This window comes from Limulus polyphemus, unplaced genomic scaffold (assembly GCF_000517525.1).
Source record: "Limulus polyphemus unplaced genomic scaffold, Limulus_polyphemus-2.1.2 Scaffold591, whole genome shotgun sequence".
NCBI lineage: Eukaryota > Metazoa > Arthropoda > Merostomata > Xiphosura > Limulidae > Limulus > Limulus polyphemus.
This window is the reverse complement of record NW_013666201.1, coordinates 51041-54592: the sequence shown is the minus strand read 5'-3', so window position 1 is coordinate 54592 and position 3552 is coordinate 51041. Positions and strand designations below refer to the sequence as shown.

General features: G+C 34.9%; 1 long non-coding RNA gene across 2 annotated transcripts in view; it reads right to left on the bottom strand.

The window, feature by feature from the left end:
• LOC106459316 overlaps positions 1-102 on the bottom strand; it is a 23331-nt gene extending 23229 nt beyond the window's left edge. Inside the window, exon 1 of one of the 2 annotated variants that reach the window (XR_001290824.2) lies at positions 46-102. This is a non-coding gene — a long non-coding RNA (uncharacterized LOC106459316). The remainder of the gene's footprint in view (positions 1-45) is intronic. The other variant, XR_002610551.1, reaches the window with a different exon arrangement.
• Positions 103-3552: the final 3450 nt, after the last annotated feature.

Below are 3552 nucleotides of genomic sequence, written 5' to 3'. Positions count from 1 at the left end.
GTTTTAATATCCTGTTGTACAAAATGGTTAGTAAATTATATTTACATTCCTCTTTTGTTGTTACTTCTTGTTTCATACAGCAATTGTAACGACTCGATCACTGAGCTTTGCAGCTCTCTGCCACAGGCAGACTGTTTGTCGTCGGAGTGAATAATGCGCATGTGCAGTTTTTCTTGAGGAAGCATTCTAACTACGCATGCTTATGCAGCAGGTTCTCGGTCAGAAAGCGTAACGGTCATACATACAAACAAGCAGAATAATAGTATAGATTTTCACCCAACCAAGAGATGTCCCAAGAAATCACCCAGTCCCAGTGCTATAGTATAACGCCAGCAATGGAACCTGCAGAGATCTCACATCATTAAGTACTAAAAGGGATAGTAATGAAATAAATTGGCGCCATGAGACCATAAGAATCGCCCGTTTAAAACTTCCTTACAATACAATACAATCCCAACATAAATCAGACCTTTGTTGTTTAAGACTCATAATGTAGGTAAATTAATATATAAAATTATACACGGACTTTTCTCTACATTAAAATACTTTTATTTGCGAGCTTTCGGCTCTCTTACATATAACTCATGTCTTTGAAAAATAATATGTTATTAAAACAACAAAATTTCATTATAAATAATACAAAAATATTTACTGGTTGTTTTGAAAACTGGAAGATCCTGACAATAAAAAAATTCACTGACGTTAATTTAAAACATACAGATAAAACCCAGTCAGATCGGAAATCAACGAAAATTTTATACAAAACGGATAACTATATAAACATCTGATAGTGTGTTCCATTCACTGTTGTTTTTTTACTAATCTTACTATCATTCAAATCCATTACCCACCCTAAGTACGTTATTATCCCAATTCGTGGAAGTTGTTGGGATCTCCATGATACAACGGCTATTACATTAGTACAGTAGCACACAACATGTGCATATTGTAGGATTTATTCTTTTTTGGGGGGGGGCTTGCCTCCAAACTAGATGTTTCAGGATCAAATGCCTCCATTAATTCCGCGCTCAAGAGGAACATTCCAATGCAAGAAAAAAATGAAATTAGTGCAAGAACAGAGGACAATTAGCAACAGATCTCAGCATCATATTTTTTTGAGTGAAAGAAGCACCAAAAATTGTGGCGTTTATTGAAGTTTAGTGCAAAAATAGTGCTGATGAAAAAGAAAAAAAAACATTGCCAATGACAATCCTCTCTAACAACTTCACTTTATGTATCAAGTGATTCTACTCTTTACCTTCCTATCACCAACAATGTCAGACAGATTATCATGAAACAAGGTCCTATCTAAGTAAAAGACATATACTTTCCTCAATATGCTTGTAGACAATGAAATTCGCAGGGAATGGGTTCTGTATTAAAAAATTCAGTATTTAACTTCTGTTGCAACCTTTTTAGTATATCTGAATATCAACTAACATTTAAATGATATGCCAGCGGGAACCACATCATACAGCCTTGGGGCAGCATGAGATATCTGTAAATCATTTAGAGACCTACAAAAGTTGAACTGTGCTGTCTTAGAGATTAAATCTTAATCAGAAAATATGTAACTTTGATCAACACATGTTTCAAGCCGACACTCTACACTGGCATGCCGTTCTTGAAAGACTTTTAGCCATGGTTAAGTTCCTTGGGAAAACAATGCTTGGCTTTTCGTGAAACAGTTGACGAATTATGTTATCATAACAGTGACAGTTAGTTACAACTGATTGAAATCATCTCTAAATTTGTTAGTGTTATGTCAACTTTTGGATAAGTATAAAGTTAAAAAGAAGTATAAAGTACTTACTTAGGCGAAACTATCCAGAATTAATTCACCAATCTTTTACCAACTAGATAAAAAATTACATTTTACAGTTAGCATATAAATCAAAGTATTTTTTATCATACAGACCATGGTAGTCTGTTTTATATATGCTGTTTCTACATCCTCACACTCCTGAAAGAACATTTAGTAATTTGACACTGAAGCATCTTAGTACTGCAAGATGGAAGAATAGAGTTATATCATATCATAGAGCTACGTAATGCTCTTCTGTCTATAGCCAAATCACATTGAAAGACCCCAAGACTAGACATGAAGCATAACTGAAAAGGTACCTGGCTATTGTGTACATTCCTATCATATAATATAAGCTGCTTCAACGCCTGACTTTTGATCTCTCGGCAATTATTAAAGTACTTAGTAATACAAAGACATTTCTAGAAAAGTATCATTGTGATGAAGGTTTTTTTTCAAGTGTCATTGAAGAAGCAAAGAAATTAGATCAGATAATAGGTATCCCACCTCCATGTAAACTAACATTTCCGATACGTCTCTGGAACATAAAGAACCTGAAACCATTCAAGATCCTGAACTTGCTTATTCTCTCATATTTTTCTTTAGCACTATCCATCAACTTTTTTATTGTCAGAGGCTGTTAGCAATATTATGCCATTAGCCCACCTTAGCGGGTTGGTCTAACTCCTACCTCAGATAGGAATACCTAATTCGAAGTTATCTACAGGTTTCTTTAAACGCAACAAGAAGACAATTTAAATGAACCATGTACTTTATTTGTTCCAGATTTATCATCGTTTCGAAAATATTCACACATACACTCCGCCAGTAAGTTTAGTTGCAATGCAATAACCAATTTTTCTCCTCAAAATAACGTTTCTTTTTGCATCATCAATTACATAAACACGGGCATAAAAAAAAAGTTTCAGAAAAGAATTTTTCTGTAACGAATTTCTTGCACATTTCGCGTCTATAACAAGTGATATTAACTACATACAAAGCAAGAAAACTTATGATTTAATCGTGGAATACAGTGACTTAGTCCAATGGATTTCAGAACATTCCCTATCACGGAAGATTACACTTTATGAGTCATTTAATGCATTACAAGCCATGCTTATGACATTTTTTTTTTGACAGTTTCCTGCACTCATATTATTATTTTGTTTTAAATATAATTTTCATCATCACTAGTTCACAGGCTCTACGGGAATACATTCATTCATAGTTGATCCTCCTTTGCCCAGCAGAGTGCACCTCCCGCATTAACTTTAGGTCTTTGCTATATATTTCATGAATAGACTGTTACTAGTTGTGGTAAAGTTCGTCTCTAAAATGTCCCTGGGTGAAAAGTTTTACTATACAACGTTAGTTACGTTCTATGATACAAATCTAGACTAAAGAACCAACATCCCAGATTTGAAGATTACGGAAATAAAAGTTTTTGCAACGTATTAGTTACAACACATAAACGTTATTTCATTCCGATCCCGGGGGGAGTGGGGAAACCGGTAGAGAGTTACGCCCTCTCGTCAGCCAAGCAACGAAAAAAATAAAATGGGTAAAATGAATAATAGATGGGTAAACGTGCAAGTCAGCACAGGAGGCGGAAAATGGGGAGAGCGCGATATTTGCAGATAGAGGAGACAATCCGGAGAAATATGGGTGAACGCTAACCAGTCTATATCATATAACGGAGATTGTGTGGGAACTGGCAACATATATATCGAGTATTATGAATCAGGATA